The following is a 21,823-nucleotide window of genomic DNA, read 5'->3' as shown; positions in this document are numbered from 1 at the left end:
GGTCCCCTCATGTTTACAAGATAATTCTTTACATAAGCTAACAGGTGGCCATTCAGATGTTTTTAGGCTCCAATGTTCATCAGTCCCAGCCAGCATGGTTGATTGTCAGGGATGATGGGAGCTGCAGTTTGACAACATCCCATCATTGGATAATAAGGTTGCAGCATAGTGCTAAACTGGCCTGTGCCTCTCCCACTTTAGAATGTAATCTGAGTGAGTGTGTCTTCATCCCTCACTTGTTGGCATGATGTTTTTTTTAATAATATTTTTTATTGCTTTTTTTCCAGGGTCAGAATACATCGTCAATAACACAACAAAAGCGATTTTACAAAAAGAAAGAAGAAATTAAATAAAAGAAAATTCACTTTTCCGAATCTTTTTTCATAATCAACTGGACTTCCCCACATCTTCCATCCCCTGCTTTCTTTACAATAAAAAATAAACAGCAAATTGATACCTTGTTTCATGTGTTTTTGTACTTTCATCTAATTATATACTCTAAAATTTAAACTTTTCACAGTCATAACTTAATTTCCATCATTTTCAGATCTCAATACTGAAGCATGTTTTTCCCAAAACTTAGCAAATTCTCAACATTCATATAACTTATAATGTTTTTGTAGATAGTCCTTAAATTTTTTCCAATCCTCTTCCACTGCCTCTTCTCCCAGGTCTCGGATTCTGCCAGTCATTTCGGCTAGTTCCATGTAGTCCATCAGTTGCGTATGCCACTCTTCCAGCGTGGGTAGCTCCTGTGCCTTCCAATATTTGGCTATAAGGATTCTTGCTGCTGTAGTTGCATATAAAAAGAAAGTTCTATCCTTCTTTAACACTCTCTGGCCTACAATGCCCAGGAGGAAGGCCTCTGGTTTCTTATGGAAGGTATACTTAAATACCTTTTTCAACTCGTTATAAATCATTTCCCAAAAGGCCTTCACCCTCGGGCATGTCCACCAGAGGTGGAAGAATGTTCCTTCAGCCTCCTTACATTTCCAACATTTATTATCAGACAAATGGTATATCTTTGCGAGTTTGACTGGGGTCATGTACCACCTGTACATCATTTTCATAATGTTTTCTTTTAAGGCACTACATGCCGTAAATTTCATACCGGTGGTCCATAACCTTTCCCAGTCTTCAAACATAATGTTGCACCCAATGTCTTGTGCCCATTTTATCATGGCTGATTTAACTGTCTCATCTTGGGTGTTCCATTTAAGCAGCAAGTTATACATTCTTGAAAGCACTTTCGTCTTAGGTTCAAGTAGTTCTGACTCTAATTTTGATTTTTCCACCTGGAAACCAATTTTTTTATCCTTTTTAAAGATCTCTAGAATTTGGGCATAGTGAAACCAGTCTCGCACCTTTCCTTTCAATTTTTCAAAACTCTGCAACCTCCAAGTATCACCAACTCTTTCTATTATCTCACAGTATTTTACCCAGCCACTCTCCATATTAAGTAATTTTCTGGCCTTAGCCTCCGTCGGTGATAACCACCTCGGGGTCTTATTTTCAAGTAAGTCCTTATATTTAGTCCAGACAATGAATAAAGCTTTCCTGACAATATGGTTTTTGAACAATTTGTGAATCTTTACCTTGTCGTACCACAAATATGCATGCCACCCAAAAGCATTGTTAAACCCTTCAAGATCTAGGACGTCAGTGTTTTCTAACAAAAACCAATCCTTCATCCAGCAGAAGGATGCAGCTTCATAGTACAACCTTAAGTCCGGCAGGGCAAATCCCCCTCTTTCCTTTGCATCTGTTAGTATTTTAAATTTTATTCGGGGCTTTTTGCCCTACCAGACAAACTTCATAATGTCCCTCTGCCACTTTCCAAAACACTCCACTCTGTCCACGATCTGAAGGGTTTGAAACAGAAACAACATTCTTGGCAATACATTCATCTTAACTGCTGCAATTCTTCCCAACAAGGAAAGTTTCAATCTTGACCAAGTTTCTAAGTCCTTTTTAATTTCAGACCAACATTTTTCATAATTATCTTTGAACAAATTCAAATTTTTCCCAGTCAAATTAACCCCCAGGTATTTCACTTTTGTAACCACATTTAATTCTGTTTCCTTCTGGAACCCATCTATTTCTGAAGGTGTCAAGTTTTTTGCCAAGACCTTAGTTTTTTGTTTGTTCAACTTGAATCCCGCCACCCGACCAAACTCAGAGATACTTGTTGGCATGATGAATGCATTCCTGGCAGCATCCCTTGTTCCAGGTGTTTTCCACTGTCAGATGCAGTGCCGGATTTATGTATAAGCTAAACAAGCTATAGCTTAGGCCCCACTCTCTTGGAGGCCCCCCAAAATTAAAAGACAAAAAACTGGATGTACATTTCCAAGCTATAAGATAAACAAAATTAAACCTACATACAGTGTTTTGTGTTGTATAGGCTCCTATGATGTACCGTATTTTTCGCTCTATAACATGCACCCAACCATAACACACACGTAGTTTTTAGAGGAGGAAAATCCGTAGGCATGCCACCCACAGGCATTCCCTCCATAACACGCACAGACATTTCCCCTTACTTTCTAGGAGGAAAAAAGTGAGTGTTATGGTGCAAAAAATACGGTAACTAACCTGCTGGCCTGCTCCCTAAAATATCACTGGTTTGCTCATTTTTAATATACTTCTTCTTAATTGTATTTCAATTCAACAATTACTTTGATAACATACATATTTGGTTATGTGCAAATGGCTTTAGATACCTATTAGGTCCATAAATTATCATATAGCATATATTCAACACAAAAAACAGCGGCAGTCTGTTGTTGACAAAGGACAGCTGCACATATAAAGGGCCCCATTACCTTCAGTAGCTTAGGGCCTCATCAAACCTAAATCCAGCCCTGGTCTGATGGTTCGAATCAGCACCATGTGAGATGTCTTCAAGACATTTCAGTAAAATGTAATTTCTGTTCACCCCCCATTTAAATACATAGGATCTGGAAAATCTACCATCTTGAAGAGACTCCCCCAGAAAAAAAATGTTGCACCTCCACACTTCCCCCATCAATTTTTATGTTCCTTTTGAACAAAAATATGAACTGAATAGATTCAGGTTCAGCACAGAGGATGAGGGTTGTGCTTGGGTAGATGTTTGCACCCACGGGGTATCAATAATTTCATCATGGTTCCAAAATTGTGTATAGCTATGGAATTAATTCTCATGTTTCCAAGTTGGCATTATGACTTCACTGCTGCGGGAATGGTTCAGTTTAGGATCAATTCATCAGCATTACAGATGAACCATACTTTTTCAAGGGCAATAAGTCATATTGCTTTCTCTGCTTTGAAGAGTACATGGCTCATGCTGACAGAGTTTAAAGGCATCTGTTCTGAACCTCGACCTATCACAGACTGCAGGATTTATAACATACTTAGTGCAATAAAAGCGTTGATCACAGATGCTGCAAACCTTCTCTCTCACATTTTGTAAACCGACAGAGCATCCAGCTTTTGGGAAGAGGCACAAGGAAAACAGGAGTGAGTTTCTAAAGTTAAAACTAAGCTATGTAGATATATGGGGAAGAGCTAGACCAGTAGGCTCCCCAAGCAATTGCCTCTGTACATAGCTGTCAACGTTTCCCATTTTTTAAGGGAAATTCCCTTATTCCGAATAAGATTCCTCACAAGAAAGGGGAAAAGTTGACAGCTATGCCTCTGTATATTCCATTATTCATTTGAAAAGGTATGTGGGATCATGGTCAAAGGCTGGTATAATTGGGCATGCATAGTTTTAGAGACCCACTGGTTTATTTGCGCAAACTATTCCATGCCAATGAGTGCTCACTGGAAGGACAGATCCATAGCTGCCAACGTTTCCCTCTTTTTAAGGGAAATTCCCTTATTCTGAATAGGATTCCTCGCAAGAAAAGGGAAAAGTTGACAGCTATGGACAGATCCTGAAGCTGAGGCTCCAATACTTTGGTCACCTCATGAGAAGACTCCCTGGAAAAGACCCTGATGTCGGGAAAGATGGAGGGCAGAAGGAGCAGATGACGACAGAGGACGAGATGGTTGGACAGTGTTCTCAAAGCTGCTAACATGAGCCTGACCAAACTGTGGGAGGCAGTGGAAGACAGGAGTCTTTTGGTGGGGCTTTTGGTCTGTAATTTGAAGAGTGATATTGTTGCCTCTTTTAGTGGCATTTCTACCTATCATTGATTTGACCATGTTTTTAGGATTTTTTATTCTTCTTAATTGGTTTTTAATGTCAGTTGTTTGGGGTGACTCTGTAAGAAAAGCAACTAGCAAATTATAATATAATGAGAGTACCCCCTAAACATATTTTTTTTTAGAAAAAAGCACTGATTATAATATAATGAGCACTCACACTTTACATTGTGGGTGCCTTTTGCGGGATTGCACGTGATGCTACAGTTCCCAGGAAGCTTACTGGCAAACAGGGGCTGGCTTGCCTCTCAGTGTTGATTTTGGAAGGTTCCCACCCAACCTCAGTAGTCAAGTTTCTTGCTGGGAGGTGGGTCTAGCCCCATTTATAAATAGGGGGTAGAGCCGACAATAGCCAGGCAGTCGGCTCTGGAGATTCACCCTCCCTATCCTCCATTTGTTTAATGTTTCTTGTTTGCAGGTTAACTTTTTCTTCCTGTTTAGCGGGCGCTGCTACGGTCTTTGACTGGTTGCTGTTGAAGGACCAGGAAGAAATTTTCCTCCATTGACAGGTATTGTCTTCCCCATAGCAATTTATCACAACTTTGGCAGTTATGGCCTTGGGTGGAATCTTTTAGTCTTCACTTCACTATAATGGGGGTGGGGGGTGGGGTGAAGTGGTGACTCACCCCCCTGCGGTGGCGATTCCAGGGTCCCCTCTTAAAGGGGTTATATATAATGGGTGTCACTGGCCATACACTGAAAGGTAGTCAATGAACTACCTTGCGTGCTAGGATATGGGCTGGGCTGCCTGTGTACACCTGCGTCTCACAGAGCACCCCCATATCCCATTTACCCTGATGTGCCCCAGTTCCCCCAGATGGGGGGCTGGGAGGAATACACACCCAAGGCCTAAGCCTAGGTCTTCCTACATTCAGAAGTTTAATAAAGTTGTGGCCTAATTTTAATTCCATATAACGCTGGCAGAGTCTTTATTCCTTCCTTATGATCCCTGGGGGCTGGGGCTGTCGCCACCTGGTCACGTAATATTATAATAATATAATATAATATAATATAATATAATATAATATAATATAATATAATATAATATAATATAATATAATATAATATAATATATAATAATATAATATAATATAATATAATATAATATATAATAATATAATATAATATAATATAATATAATATAATATAATATAATATAATATAATATAATATAATATAATATAATATAATATAATATAATATAATATCATTTAAACCTTTAGGAATGTATGAACCAACAACATATCTGCCTCTTCCTGTCCAATTCAGCCACTGACAAGTCTTGGAAGGGGTTGTGAGGAGAGGAAGGGAACAGGAAACAAATCTCTGTGCTTGTTCAAGAGGCTTTTTCTTCTTTTTTTACTTTTTGCTTCAAGCCCAAAGGACAAGTTTCTCCAAGTCCACTTTTAACTTCCTTCCATGTTCTATGCAACAGGGACGTGCTGAATCCCCTGTGGACAGAGTCAGACCTTGTGTGTGCTCCTTCTGCAGACAGAATGGGGGAATGCAAAATTCCTCTTGTCGCTTTAGAGGGAGCTGCATCCATCCTCTGCTTTGACAGCAGATGTAATGCAGCAGACTCATTTTCATATCTCATTCAGAAAGGAGATGAGATGTGAATGAACTTGCTTGACAGTTGAACACCCTAGAGGTATTTCAGTTTGTCAGAGACAGTACAGTTTGTCTACAATTACAGCTGAACCAATTCGAGGTACGGGGCGGGATTAGTCTATAAATCCTATCCATTTTGTGGTCTTTAATTCCCAGTACATAAAACGTGCTGTTTCCTAATTTTAAACGTTAAGAAAGGTCATTTGGAAAAGACACCCTTGACAAGAAAACCAGAATTGTTCTTTGCTGTTGTGCTCGACAGTTGGGCAAAGAAAACATGAAGGGGCTGGGAGCTTCTTGTTCCCCTTCAACCAGGAATGTTGCCCCCAACAGAGAACTTTAAATGAAAAAGTAATGTATTTAATTTTAAGATGCATTAAATATTGAATGAACACATGGGCTCCACGCTTTGCAAGCCCCTTGTTGACACAACTTAAGGAACTCTGCTATTATTCACATAGTTGTGACAGCAGCCTACAAACTGACAAATCCAAAGTAGCCCTCGGGCATAACAATGAACATGACGATCACTTACCTAGATTAGTTATTGTTTGCGGGTGGAGGTGGAAAATAAATAGGCCAGAAAGAGGGAATGCAATAAACTAGGGCCGCTTAATTCACAAGAAAACAGACCAGTATGGAATATAAAATGTGTGGAAATCTTTTTAACTGGTTCCTATGCCTGTTATGAACAAACCACCTGACCTATTGAAGGTGAGCTGGAGATGCCTCACTTTACCCAAGCCACGCCTCTTCAGGTGAGGGGGGAGGCCTTCCTTCAGTGCTCCACAGTTTTGGAACAGATATATCTTGGCCCCATTGGAGAACCTTGCCTTGCTCATGGGTCCCAAAGTCACATGGAGTTCCAGGGTGCTCCTCTGCTCCTCTTCTCCATTCCTCCTTTTTCCTGCACAACCCTGCTTGGTGATAAGTAATACCAATCAACCCGTTTTAACACACAGTAACTGAAACCTCAGGGACACGGGTGGCACAGAGCCTAGGACTTGCTGATCAGAAGGTCGGTGGCTCGAATCCCCGTGACGGGGTGAGCTCCTGTTGCTCGGTCCCTGCTCCTGCCAACCTAGCAGTTCGGAAGCACATCAAAGTTCAAGTAGATAAATAGGTACCATTCCGGCAGGAAGGTAAACGGCGTTTCCATGCACTGCTCTGGTTCGCCAGAAGCGGCTTAGTCATGCTGGCCACATGACCCGGAAGCTGTACGCCGGCTCCCTCAGCCAATAAAGCAAGATGAGCGCCGCGACCCCAGAATCGGCCATGACTGGACCTAATGGTCAGGGGACCCTTTACCTTTTTTAACTGAAACATCCCTGATCCTCAATACAGAGTAGGTGAACAAACTCACATCATCAAGGTGGCTAGATAGCCCTGCACCGAACAAACTGTAAGAGCGGGAGGGCTGGGATGACAAACTGAAAAGGCTTTGTAGATGAGACGTGGACATGGCTTTTATACAGTGCCAAGCTCCACACCTATATATTGGCCCCCAAAATGCATCTCCATGTCATGCCATTCCCCTTTCCATCCTCCTTACCTCACACATAATCCAGTCCCATCCCAGATTTCACTGAGCTCAGCATTGCTGCTGTGGCCTTCTTCATCTTTGCCCAAGACCACTGAGAACATATACTTAACCCACTTCATGACCTTGCTGTGCCCACAATGAAGGTGATTTTTAAGAGAGATGAAAGAATACATTGCTTTAGTACCCTTTCTAATCTTAAAAAACAAACAAACAAATAAACATATGGTCCAACTCTCCTGGGATCATGCCACTAGTTAGAAGAGAGTTACCGTATATAACAGAATGCTTTCCTCGTGGAAGAGAGTGCTAGAAAACCTGGTCATTATGAAGACAGGTTCTAATCAAGTTCTAGGCTAGCCTTCCTGACATATTAGATTTTTGCATATGGGGAGAGTTTTTTTGAGCATAAAACGTGCATTCTCAGTATGCCAAGATGGTACAGTCCTGTTTGAGCTGTACCACATGCTTATTCTGAATATGTGATGATACCTCCATGATTTCTGGATAAAACTATAGCGTGGCAGATATTTCAGACTAATTAGCAGGGAGTATGATGGTGTGATCTTGCATATACTTTCTTTATAGAAGCTTAAATACATTTTGTGGAAGGACTCCTGCATTATGTGGCTGATGGCTTGTATCCGCATGGTGATAAACATTACATTCAACATTTAACGTATATTGAACCTTTTTCATCTTGTTTCCAATTATTAATGAAACCCATGACCATTATCCACCCACTAGTGAAATTGGAGAGGACAGAAGGGGGAGGGAGCTTGGCTGCCACAGCCAGTAATCAGCTAGTTTTCATCCCATTCCAGGAAACAAAACCAAACATTTCCAAGTCATCTCATCTGCTAAATGTTTTCTTTCTCTTTCATTGCTATATCCCAGAGAGGTCTTTGATCCGTTGCTCAACTCACACGGAGACGGGATTCTAATGTTACAGAGCCAATAGTTTCGCTATTAAAGAGGGACTAAGTGACTGCAGCTGCTTGTGCTGTGGCAGGGTCCAGAAAATAGTTGAAAATACAGGAGCATTGTCCAAGGATCCATCCGTGTGCCAGGAGCTCTGATATGAAAGGCATGGAAATATTGCTATATTTCATTGTTATTTCAGTTGCACATTGGACCATCAAACCCATGTTCCATACATTTCCCTCCCCAGAAGATGTCTGTGTAGTGCACTAGAACAAATGGCACCAGCAATAGAAAGAGAAACAGAAACAGGGAGATGGCTTGGACAAGAATTTGCCTTACATAATTTGCTCCCACCTTCTAATTATTGTATGAATCAAATCTTGCTGCTGACCTTGTGACTTCCTGGAATTGCTCTGCTTATTAATCTCTTTACCTTTCATCCTCTGAATCTTTCATTGTCACTTACCGGCCTTCTGATCTTCCACTATATTCTGTTATCCAATCCATCACAGGGGAGACAAACAGGTTACTGAGGAGAGTCATGGATAGTGACAAAAATCAGCTAGTGCATTTTTAATCCACAAGCCTTTTCATTTCTCTAGTGGATTTGACAACTGTCCTTCCCTTTTCTTGAATGTCAGATGCAGGAGCATGCCTCACTGACAGAGGCCTCTATCATGGGCCTTTGCTTGAGTACACATCTGCACTGCTACTGATAAATCTAGTTGCTAGATCAAAGATTGTGGATGGGTCTACATGGCTCATTTAGCATAGGTGAGTGCCAAGTTGATTTACTGAACAGGTGAGCTGCGACACCTACATTCAAAATGAAATGGAAATCTGTATTGATGGGGTGCCCATTTGAGGAGGATTAAATCCCCACCCGCTACCATGGCAGATCAGAAAAATCTCAAGGGAAACACAGAGTGTTTCAATAAGGCTAGGCACATTTCTCAGGGAGTTGTTGTTGTTGTTGTTGTTGATTAAATTCATATACTGCCCTTCTTCATAAGATCTCAGGGCAGTTCACAGAATAAAATACAAGATACAAGATGAAAAGAATGAAAACAAAACAGCAAAACAAAAAACCCCTCCTACCCAGAGACACATTTAAAAGACTGGAGAATATTAAACAGTCCATGGTGTGGTTGAAGAGGAAGGTGTTCACCCGGCACTTAAAATATATATAATGAAGGTGCCAGGAGAACCTCCCTGGGGGGAGCATGCCATGAACAAGGCTCATTCTTGAGTTGCCATCCACTGGAGGGGGAACATGAAGAAGGGCCTCAGATGATGAATGCAGTCTGAAACGGCTGTGCCTGGCAGAAGTGCATTTACTTCTGTGCCAAGTGGCACTGACTTTTATGACATGAAGCCTTATGACTTATACAGATTCATGAACTGGTAACGCTATTTTAGGGTCCGTCTACACAACATGTGGCAGCAATGAATGCATACTTGAAAGGAAGCAGCAGCAAAATCCTGGCTCTTTACTTAATATACCTAAGAAAGAAGAGCTCTGCTGGATGAGACCAAAGGCCTCATCTAGTCTAGCATCCTGTTTTCCACAACAGCTAGCTGGATGCCTATGGGAAGCCCACAATGGAAACAGAAGGGCAATAGCTCTCTTCTGATATTCTACCCCAGCAGCTGGTATTCAGAGGCCTGCTGCCTCTGATCCTGGAGACAGTGCAAAACCATCATGGCTAATAACTGCTGATAGCCTTATCCTCCATGGATTTGTCTAATCCACCTTTCAAAGCCATCTAGGTTAGTGGAAATTATCATATCCGTTGGCAATAAATTCAACAAATTAAACGTGGGGAGAAGAAATTATATTCCACCATTCTTTTCAAAGAAGTCTAGGGCATCAAACACTTATCTGAGAAAACAAAACAAATAAAAATAGAATTAAAAAAGTATTTAAAGCAAGAGGAAACATCTAAAAACAATTAAAGGCCTTTACTTGGGTAGTTTTAAAAGAGGAAGGGACAAATTCACTAGCTTATGCATACATTCCAATATGATTCTAGTTGCGTGTCAAGGTCTCCAATCCACCCCCCAAAATAACTCACAACGGACACGTAATTTTTTGTTTAAGATTTTTGGCATGATTTTGGCCACAACTTTATTAAAATACAAACCGTGAGTGGTTGTTTAGGCATTGGTTAAGACTATCTGTCCCCCCACCTGGGGACAGAACTGACTTCCGGGCACCACCAAAAGACAGTGAGGGGGAAAGCAAGTCGGGGAGAAATGCAGCTGAGTCACAGACCCTCAATTCTCACCCGCCTGCTCCCCGAAGGCTTGCCGGCCCTAATCCCATTCCAGGGATTGGACGAAAAGATGGCAAGCCCCAGGATTCCTTTAACGGAATTCCCTTTCCGCAGCAACCATGGAGGGGCAGGCCCAGCCTATCCTAACCCCTCCTCCACCAGATTTATAACCAATGCCTGACCACAACCTTACAAGTTGTGACGATTTGCTATGCAGTAGGCAAAAACCACCCAGCCAGCCAATTTGCCAGGTGGAAAAATTCCTACCAGGTCCCTGCTCAAAGGCAGACGACCCCATGACAGGCATAGCAAGGTCAACGCAACAACCCCTTACTCTAGGGCGGGTGGGCGGGTGATCCGTTGCACGCAGCAAAAGAGAAAGTACAAGGCTGCGTGCAGAGTATTTAAACCTTTTACGCCTCTCACCAAAATTGCAACATAACTTTTCCCCCAGCAACTCAGCAATCCAATCACTGCCCCCTGGCCATCTTGGAGAACTTACCCAGCAACAAAGGGGGTGGCTCAGTAGACCCCACCGCAACACGTGCTCTCCCTGAAGGAGAACACGCTTTACAGGTAGGTAGCCGTGTTGGTCTGCCATAGTCAAAACAAAATAAAAAAATTCGTTCCAGTAGCACCTTAGAGACCAACTAAGTTTGCTATTGATATGAGCTTCGTGTGCATCCTCTGAAGAAGTGTGCATGCACACAAAAGTTCATACCAATAACAAACTTAGTTGGCCTCTAAGGTGCTACTGGAAGGATTTTTTTAAAAAAAAATTCCAATATGATGTGGCCTGAATCTGGAACTCCATCTTCTGGGTCCTAAATCTCATGCTTGTCATCTGACCTTCGTGGAACCCACCATTGTATAGCACATTAACAAGGTTTCATGTGCTCAGTGGGAGAATTGTGGCAGGGAGCAGCCACCATTATGACAGCTAGCTCATTACCTCAGGATAGTTGAGATGGTGCCTGTTGTCCCCTTTCTGTAAGGCCATAAACTCTTATGAACAGAGCTGTAAGTTTCAGGCCCTGAGTGTCAACCCTTTTGAGAGGACTGCTGTGGAGCTGAGGTAAATAAAAATAGGCTATATCCTCTCCAGCCAGCAGAAATATCATGCTTCAAGGAGAGGTTTTGTGGTGACACAGCCTGAAAGACAGGGCATTGGGAGGATGGTGCTCTGTTTTATTATTTTTACAGCACTTACGTAAATTATATCCTTTAAGCGAAATCCTCATTTATGTACTGCAGTTTGATGTTTGAGATGTTATTTACCTTTGTATAAATCCTTTGTTGTGAGCCCCTCCAGAGGCCCTTGATAAAGACCTTTGGAATACAAAAGAACATTAGGAGCCATACAAGAAAATAAATAAGTAGTTAAATCAACAGTGTGCACTGTCACAATCAACTTCCTACTCAGTCTGCACCCCTTTCTCTATGGCTTGAATTATGCCCTAAGATATCAGCCAAAGCTGTCCAGCGCTGCCTTAAAAATTAATATGTAAAAGTTAGAGACTGAGATCGTTTGAGCTCTGAGTGCCAGCTGCATATTTAATGGCTTTTTCTGTAATTCAAAAGCTTCTTTGCAGTTATAAATCCAGGAGGGTTAAATCTATTCTGAAGTCGTAAGTGCTATGCCAATTGATTGATTCCTCTCTCGTTTAATCTCTTGGTGTGTCACTTCCTTTGCAGTAATGGCTTATCGCCCAACATGCTGGTCAAAATCCAGAGAGTTCATGTCATTTCTTTAGGTATCTGGCAGGCAAGCCATGCCAAAATATGTGCAAAAATACCACTATCCCAAAGTGTCTCACCAAACTGACTTTAATTAGATGCTTCATAATGTATTTTGAAGATTGTTACCCACCATGCTGTGAGGGCCTTCTGCTACCTAGAACCTCAGCAGCAGTTGCTTGTTCAGACCCAGAGTCCTCCCCCCAAAAAAATTCACACATGACTCAAATTTTAGCTTTGGTTTTTGGCAGAATTTAGGCCACAATTTTATTGATTACAGAAGGTGAGTGGTTGCATAGGCTCTGGTTCAACTAGCTCCCCACACTCTTGCAGGCAGCGCTGAACCAGGGCACCAGCATAAGTCAGCCAAGGGTGAACACCTGTGAAGGTGAAAAGCTGGGTACAGACTCTGTTCACCACCCAGATGCCCCTCTGGACTCAGGTACAGGCACAACCCCCTCTCAGGGGTTGACCAAACCAGTTGAGTCCCTGGATGTGGAATACCCTTCACATAGGGATGGCGAGACAGCTCCCCTATCCCTATCACCTGAACCAGTGCCTATCCGCAACCTTACAAGTTGTGGTGATTTGCTACACAGCGAAACCCAAATGGCAACAGCCAATCAACCAAGTAGGGAAATTCCTACCGTGCCCCTGTCCCAACAACAGACAACACATGATAGCATAGCAAGGTCAATTGCACAAAGCCCTAAAATTAGGGAGAGGTGGGTGGTTGTTCCGAACGAACGAGCCAAAAGAGGAAGCTCTGGGTCATGTGCATGAGTATAAATAGGTCCCTTGATCTGTTTGGACTGAGCCCTATTGGTCAGATTGAACCCGACATCGAGGGACCTACCAATAGGGTGTTGTGACATACCAATCAAACCCACCTACAACACAGGAGGTCAGTTTCCAGGTCTCACCGCAACACATGCCCTCTTTTAGGGAGGACACAATATGTTTTAAGTTTGCATGAGATCAAAGTATATACAGGATATGGCAGGTTTTGGTGGGTTCTGCCAGCCTAGGATAGAATAATTGGTCAGACAGGATCAGATCCAGGGATAACAGAAGGTCAGGTTAATGCCGGAAATATGCATACATAAAAGGAAATTCAATGGATGCGGGAGGCGCTGTGGTCTAAACCACTGAGCCTCTTGGGCTTGCCAATCAGAAGGTCGGAGGTTCGAATCCCCGCAACAGGGTGAGCTCCTGTTTCTTGGTCCCAGCTCCTACCAACCTAGCAGTTCAAAAACACACCAAAAAAAAGTGCAAGGAGATAAATAGATACTGCTCCAGCGGAAAGGTAAATGGTGTTTCCTTGTGCTGCTCTGGTTCACCAGAAGCAGCTTAGTCATGCTGGCCACATGACCCAGAAAAACTGTCTGCGGACAAACACCGGCTCCCTTGGCCTGTAAAGCAAGATGAGCACTGCAACCCCAGAGTCGTCTGCGACTGGACTTAACTGTCAGGGTTCCTTTAAAAGGAAATTCAGGAGACATCAATCAATGTCTATATTTTCCATGAATAAATATATAAAATTTCATAAAGAAAATACTGTGAGAACTACCTCAAAGGGTTGTTGTGAAGATAAGGTGGGGGGAAGACTATTTGCATCACCCTGATGTCTTTGGAGGAAAAGTGGGATAGAAATGCAATACAGTGGTACCTCAGGTTAAGTTCTTAATTCGTTCTGGAGGTCCGTACTTAACCTGAAACTGTTCTTAACCTGAAGCACCACTTTAGCTAATGGGGCTTCCAGCTGCTGCCGCACTGCCAGAGCACGATTTCTGTTCTCATCCTGAAGCAAAGTTCTTAACCTGAAGCACTATTTCTGGGTTAGCAGAGTCTGTAACCTGAAGCGTATGTAACCTGAAGTGTATGTAACCCGAGGTACCACTGTAATAAACAAATAAACCAGCTCAAGTCAGTAGAGCATGAGACTTAATCTCAGGGTCCTGGGTTTGGGCTCCAGGTTGGGGAAAAGATTCTGGCGGTGCAAGGGGTTGGGCTAAATGACCCTTGTGGCCCCTTCTAACTCAACAATTTTATGATTCTAAGTGCTTTGCTGCTGCCCTTTCATTTACTGGTTCTCACTTTTGCAAATAAGCAACAATCAACTTGAAAGCTTTGAGCTAAAGGGTACACAATAGTAAACTTTCTTAGCAGAGCATCTGGGGAACTCCAGAGACAGCAAAAAAGACAAACATTGAAAGCTGTGTAACATTTTGGCCTCTCACCAGGAGACTGAGACAAAGAAGCAAAAAGGGGAGAGAAGCAATATTCCCTTTCTTCATTTTTTATATTTTTTGACTGGTAGAGTATAGTGCTGATGAGCCAAATATGAAAACTTTCACTGTTTTAGGTGTTTTCCTATTGCTGGTATGTGCCAGGACTCTGCCGTGAGCTTGTGAGCAGAACAGTGGGATGCTAAAGTGTTTGACAGAAAAGGTATCAACTATGGTACAAAAGGTATCATCAGCTTTTGTATGAGAGACAGTAGACAAAAGCAGCAGGCGAATGGGCAGGGGAGTGCAAAATAACACAACACATTGACACAGTATTCCAGTGTGATTCACATTCTCCCTTCTTCCGATGACCAAGACTTAATGATGGCTAATGATAGAAATCTCCATCTAAATATCATGTACTGCTGTAATTGTGGTTTGAAATTTAAACCTCCTTCAGCAGTATAATTTCCAGCATAGTAACTGAGTGGCTTAAAGGAAGATGAACATGATCTTATTCAATGCCATTTCTTCTGGAGATAGAGCACACACACACACAGGCCTAAAATGTTGCAATAATGTCTCATATGAAAAGGGCAATGCCTCGTGGGAAGTGTTTTTTGTTTTGTTTTTAAGCAGTTCAAACATGGTCCTGCAACATCACAATGTAGCTTTGTCCCTATTAGAATTGTGTGTCATTTGGCCCATAACCTGTTATACTGTTCCTCCATCTGTTGTTGATGCTACACCACACTTTGACAAGTGTGATCAGCAGAGTAGGCAAAGCTCCAGCAGAGTCTTCCAGCAGGACACCAGAATTTTCCTGCTTTCCAGTAGTCAGCCTTTCCCAGAGTTCCCATTTCCGAAAACTCCTTTCCCACTCAGTTCAGTTCAAACTATAACATGTTCATTGTCTTATGGCACAAGACAATGAACACACTAGCTATAAGCTTTATTAGATGCTAGTACATCATCATCGTTATTAATTATTTTATTTGTATCCCACTCATCTGACTGGGATGCCACTCTGGGCTGCTTCCAACATATATAAGAACATAATAAAACATTACTCATTAAAAAGCTTCCCTATACAGGGTTGCCTTCAGATGTCTTCTAAAGGTTGAATAGTTACTCATCTCCTTGACATCTGATGGGAGGGCATTCCCCAGGGTGGGTGCCACTACCAAGAAGGCCCTCTGCCTAGCTTCATTTCTTGCAGTGCGAGAACCACTCAGCCCACACTGCCCTAGGGTGCCCACTGAAGTGGCCCACCCCCTATTAATGTGTGTACATGCCCCCTATTAATGCTTGTACATGCCCTCTTCTGATTGCCCCAATATGTCTTCTCCACCTCTCTCTTCAGGGAAAGGGAGAAAAAGCTTTTATCTAATTTCTCCTCATTGTTCAATATGGTATACACCTCTATCATGATCCCTGTTACTTCCCCTTTTTTGCAAATCACCCCCCCTCACCAAAAAATAAGGCTATGACCTTTCCTCATAGGGGAGTTGCCTCCAACCCCTTGATCATTTTGCTTGCCATTTCCTGCACCTTTTGACAAAGCTTCTTCTCCCACAGGGGAGGTGTTGTGAGCGGGAGCCGTTCCCGCATCAGCAGGGGGCGTATTCGGCCCCCTGCATAATTTTCCTGGCTGCCACACCGCGCCCGTCAAGCCAGCCAATTGGGTTGGCTTGGGGGTGGGGTCTAGCCGCATTCAAGCGACCGCGGCAGCCCTGCACCTCATTCTGCTTCCTGGACTTGCCATTTCCTGCACCTTTTGACAATGTCCTTTTTGAGGCAAGGCAAACACGAATGTACACAGTAAACTGAAGATTTGTATAACAGCATTGTGATATTGGCAGTTTTATTTTCAACCTTTTTCCAAATGCCTCCTAAGATGAAATTTGCCTTTTTCACAGCTTCTGCACACAGGGTCAACACCAACACAGCACTGGAACTGTGCCAGGACTTAGCCCAGCATCTGTCTTTAAATGACAAAACTCAGCCACAGAACAGAGGGAAAATGACAACAAACAACAATAACAGATAAAAGGGAATTTCAGTGGGGGAAAAAATTCATCCCTTAACACTGAGATCCCAACTATGCACGATTCAAGAAAGATGTAAGAAGAGCTAAGAATAAATAAAATGAATCCAAATCCAAAATATCTTCAATGTTTTTATAGGACTTTTGGGTGCAAAGTGGGGGAGGAATTAAGATTGGGACCACTGTGGTTGATTTAATCTTCACACACTCCATTTCCTCAACTGAAATCACTCCTGAAATTACAATTTGTCCCACAGGGCAAAACCTATTATCACTATTCAGATGCCCAGTAAACGTCTTGTCCCATAGAAGCGTTTGGCAGAATATCTGAAAGAGTCTATCTGTGTAGAAATCTTCACTAAAATTCATCAGCGTTTCAGTGTGCACAGCTGCACCACTACTAAAAATTCCCTTTAAAACAATTAATCAATAAATAAACTCTCCCTGTGACTGGCCACCCCAATCATACAGGATGCAAGCCAACTTCTGATCTTCACCTTCAAGGTCACAGGTGGAGGCAGCCAACTCCTCCTATAGGGTTAGAAGTTTGTGACACCGCGAGAGGGCTTCGCTCTGCATCAGGGGTTGGGAAGCCGTTTTCATCATGAGGGGTGGATTCTTTCATGAGCAACCTTTTTATACACCCTTAGCATGCCTCCCCTTACTCACATTTTCTCTGGGTATTATGAGCTTCCCAGCACTGCTGCGATTCAGTTTGGCAGATTCTGACACAGGAGGAAACCTGGTTTGAAGGTGGGGAAATCTCCCCTTTCTACTCTGATTTCTGCCACTTTTGAAGGGGGGGGTCAGGGATGATTGCTCTACCATCTGATTTTTATTTAGAGCCCTGGGCCTCACTGGAGACTTGGAAGTGTTTTGATCAGCCAAGGGACAAGATGGAATAGGAAGTGGTGGCAACTGAATGGGAGTTTGAACAGGAAGGTGCCGCCTTGTTGCCTAAAACCAGGTTCCAGCATTGCAGGTTGGAGCAGACCCACGTGCCCCAACGGAGTAGGCCTTTGTGATCCCAACATTCCTGAAAGGTAAGTGAGCCTTGCAAGTGAGTCTTACATGCCTCATCTTTAAAAGCTTGGTGGGGAAGGCGGGAAAACTTGTTGGGGTATCTTCGTTGATTCCACCCAGGTCTAAGTATCTTGCCTTGCTCCTGAAGTCCTGAATTGTGGGTTATGAGACCATGTCCACTGCCAAGCTGCTACTTTCCTGAATGAAGATATCTTTCTTACTTTCAGGTTAGAGCCCCAGTCTGCGTGTTTTGGGTGGGGGCAAGGATACATGGATCAAGGGCAAAGGTGGGTAGGTTGATGGATGGAACTTTTATCTTTGTATGGGGTACATTCCTAGCATAGAAAAGTCAGGGATTTCTCTACCAACCTGCCTTCTCTATCTTCCTTTAAGGGAAGTAAGAGGCATTATCGCAATTCAAGGAAGTGTATTTCAGGAGAGTACAGAGCAGGGCTGCGGAGAAGGTGTGTCCTTGGGAGACTATCAAAGCCCGAATAGAGGGGCTTAGAGGGCTGCATTTGTCCCTGGAACCTGAGGTTCTTCAACCCTGGTTTGTGTCATTAGAGACCCCGATTAGCTGTGTTTCCTCTGTCACATGGACTTAGACATCACACATAATGTGCCCAAACAGAGCACAATTCTGCCTCCAGTACAAATGTATGAAATGCAACTTACATTTCAATTACCTTTATTATTTCACATACTTTATATATTGCTTGATTGTTGAACAACAACAACCTAAAACAGTGAAAGCATCCATTTAAAAAGAACAATTTTAAAACCTTCAAAAATCGTTAAAATCAAAGATAAGCTAAAAACCCAACTGACCCATTTTCTTAACCAAAAATGTTTTTAACAGGTGCCAAAAAGGATGGTGAAGTCACCTGCCTGGTATCAGTAGGCAGGGAGTTCCAAAGTTTAGGTCCCGTCACACAAAAATATAAATTTCTTACAAATGCAGAATGATTATTATGTGGCACCTTTCACAGTGCCCGTCCCACAGATCGAAGCAGTCAGGTACATTTGTACCCCATTCTTTCTCCAAGAAGCTAAGGGTGACATGCAATTTCCCCCACCCATTCTATTCAGGCCCCTATTTCATTCAGGTGTTTGCTGATCTTTGCGCCATCTGTCTTGATGTTGACAGGATGCATCACTTTCCTGTTGCTCAAATCTTTCTTTTCCCTTGCCTGTGCTTCCAGCCGATGCTTCGTGACTCATTCATTCTGTGTTTTTTTTAAGTCCTACCATCCTATGCTGTAATATGGCGCTTGATTTAATGCTTCTCTGAACCAAATCCTGTGCAAACCACATAAAAGCCACTTTTATTATGAGTAAAATGAGGGGAAGGTCACAAAGCTACATAAAGCGGGGAGAATGACATCAGATATTGACTGTAACTGCCTGAAATTAATGACTGTTTGTTGATAGAGGGCCGTAAGTGGGGACTTTAGGCACTGTGCAGGGATCTTGGCAGTGGGCAGGGGGGGGGGTAAATCCCTGGAAGTCTCTCCAGCTGTAACCTAAACAATGAAATTTGGCTAAGAGAATGCCGTTTGAATGTCAAAACCTGGGATGAGATTTATCTAACTGGTTTTGCTGAACAAATTGAAGGGTTCAGGGCATGCCACAGAACTCTGCAGTCAAACAAAACAGTAATAACTGGGAATTGGTAATCACCCCCTTGGCTGCCTCTCTGAACTGCTCACCTGCAGGCAAAGGAAAATCCCCTGACACATGAGTGAGTGTGTGTACGCAAGACCTAGCACAAAAGGGAGGTCTCGTTCCTTCCCCGCTTCACTCAGAAGCATCCGTCCGTAGATTGCGGGGCAATCTTCACGACTTTTTGCACCATTTGCACAAGTGATGAAACGCAAGAGTTCGGAAACTGAGTGAAGTGCACAGCCCATTCATCTCTCTGCAGTGAATGAAATGGAAGGAAATATTTGGGATTCTGCGGAATGTTAGTGCTGCTTACTATGGCAAAGCCCCTCTGATCTGATCTGTGGGCCCCAGGTCAGACCCATATGATGCCACAGGGACCACCAGCACCCCTTGGATCAATTCCTGAAGAAGACCAGGGGCTGGCACTAAGTTGTTTTTTAAACAACAACAACAACCCTATTTTTAACATAAACCTTCGGGTTTAAAAATACAGCTGGAAGGAGCACCACACAGGATTCCTTCTGCATGCCAGCTGGCTAGCTAGAGGATCTGGTCCTGCTGCTGCTTTGAAAGCAGCTTCCCTTTATGCAAGGGAAAGCTAGCTTTTTACAGAGGAGAAGTGACCAGCACCCGGAAAGATTGGATCCTCTTGTTTTCCAACTGGTAAGTGGGAGGATCCAGATTTCCAGTCAACAGCTGTTGAACAGAGGCACTGATCCTGCAGGGCAAGGATCAAGCCAAGAACAGGCAAGAAGGAAAGCCACAGTGTTGGGTTTCTCTTCCCCTGGAAAGGTTCAGCCAGTGGTCAAGTAGGTTTCAGACATTTAATGCAGTTTTCCTGTCCTGTCTTGCCTGCCTCTCCTTCCTGGCTGATGCCCCAACCCTGACAGCTATGGATCACTCTGGGCCGTCAAACCCAATCCTCAATGTTTCATGACTGCCTGTACCCAACTAGACTGACGCCCAAGTCCTTCCAAATATGCCTGATTCGGCTAAGGATTTGGTGATATCCAGTGCACAGCTCTTCTGCTTACCACATTGGCTCTGACCACATGGCAGTTTTAGGGTGGTGTGATCAGTTCAGCACAGCAGGGGGCGCCACAACTATGTTGTACAATGGAGAGCAAGAGACAAGGGGTGCCGAATTTTAGTGTCACATGGGGTGCCACTGACATTTGAGAGCCCAAAGTCCACCTCTGCACATGGGAGTAGTCTTGTAAGTTATTACTGGTCTTGCTAGCAAATAAGCCTTCATTGAGGATTTCGCAAAGGTGTGCATGTCATTCTTTGAGACAGTCCCCAGAGTCTCATTGGCCTTCTTGTCTTCTATGGGTTAGGACTGTGTTGGGCTGGCATCTGCAGACTTAAGCACAAAGTTGTTGAGTAGTAGCAAAAACATATAAATTGCTATTAAAATGTGTACACAAGTAAACTTGCAGGGCAGCTTGCACGGCAGCAGCTGAAGAAGGAGCAAAAGAGTTTTCTTGTGTGTGTGTTTCTCTGTGGCTGATTAGCTGCTCTCCCTGTGCAAAGGTCAGAGAGGGCAGGGTTTCTGTTGAGTCAGGTGATTAGCTGTGGGAGGAGCTTATCAGAGCTTGCAGGGGAGCAGCTGAAGGAGGAGCAAAAGGATTTTCTTGTGTGTGTGTTTGTGGCTGATTAGCTGCTCTCCCTGTGCAAAGGTCAGAGGGGGCAGGGTTTCTGTTGAGTCAGGTGATTAGCTGTGGGAGGAGCTTAGTTTGATCCATCTTTTAGATTTAGGGGAGCTAGTCTCAAACGTTTGTTGGGGGAGACCTAGGTTTTTTTGGGGGGGGTATTTGTCCTGTCTTCACGCTTTTTAAGATGGAGGACCACTGTAGCCACCCCCAACGACACGTTTTCAAGATGGAGGGTGAGGGAACAGCTGCAGTCACCTGCGGTTCCTCCGCAATGTTTGCCATCTTGCCAAAGGTTGCAGGGAACTTTACCTGCAGCAATTGTATGTTGATTGCCCTCTTAGAAGACAAAGTCCAGCAACTGGAGGAACGTGTAGCTACGCTCCAAATAATTAGAGAGCTGGAGCTCTTCTTGGAAGCAACAGAGAACACCGTCTCCACTAAGGAGGAGACAGGGGACAACCCTGAGAAGGAGGCTAGTTCACCAACACAGGTGCCAGACATATGGAGAAACGTGACTCAAAGAAGTAGGAGGCCCAGGGTTCGCTCTGATTGTTTAGAAATACACAGTCACTTTGAAGTCCTCTCCTCTAGCATGGAAGATGAAGAACAGACTCCATTTGAGGATCTCTCCCTCATTACAGTCGATCAGGTATATGAAGACGAGCAGCAAAGTCAGTCCTTAGGGAATGTGCAAGCGACCTTGGAATGGACAGCTCACGGAAGAACCCCGACCAAACCCAAGAGGAGGCGTGTAGTGCTGATAGGAGATTCCCTACTGAGGGGAACAGAAGCAGTGATCTGTGGGCCTGACAAGATGTCTCGGGAAGTGTGCTGTCTCCCCGGGGCTAAGATCCAAGATGTAACTGAACGACTGCAAGGAATCATAAAACCTGCTGACAAATACCCTTCCTCTTAGTTCATGTGGG

This window comes from Podarcis bocagei (genome assembly GCF_964188305.1).
Source record: "Podarcis bocagei genome assembly, chromosome: 3".
NCBI classification, from domain to species: Eukaryota; Metazoa; Chordata; class Lepidosauria; order Squamata; family Lacertidae; genus Podarcis; species Podarcis bocagei.
Note: the sequence above shows the minus strand (reverse complement) of the source record.